The following is a 260-nucleotide window of genomic DNA, read 5'->3' on the forward strand; positions in this document are numbered from 1 at the left end:
CAAATCTCACGGGGCGCATGTGCGCTGACTTGCACCCCATGCAGGGGGGTGGAGTTATCCCCAGGGAGATTTCTGGGGTCAAAAAAACACATGCCAAAAGAAGTGGGGTGGCACACATAAGAGCATCATGTGCCACCCAAAACTGGAGCCTGGCTGGCCAGCACTGCACTCCAGCTGGGGGCCAGGCTCCCAGCTACAGGAGTGCAACTGCAGCTCCCTGAGGCTCTCAGGAAGCCAGGTAAGGCTGGGGGGGGCCACAC

This window comes from Alligator sinensis, unplaced genomic scaffold (genome assembly GCF_000455745.1).
Source record: "Alligator sinensis unplaced genomic scaffold, ASM45574v1 scaffold186_1, whole genome shotgun sequence".
NCBI lineage: Eukaryota > Metazoa > Chordata > Crocodylia > Alligatoridae > Alligator > Alligator sinensis.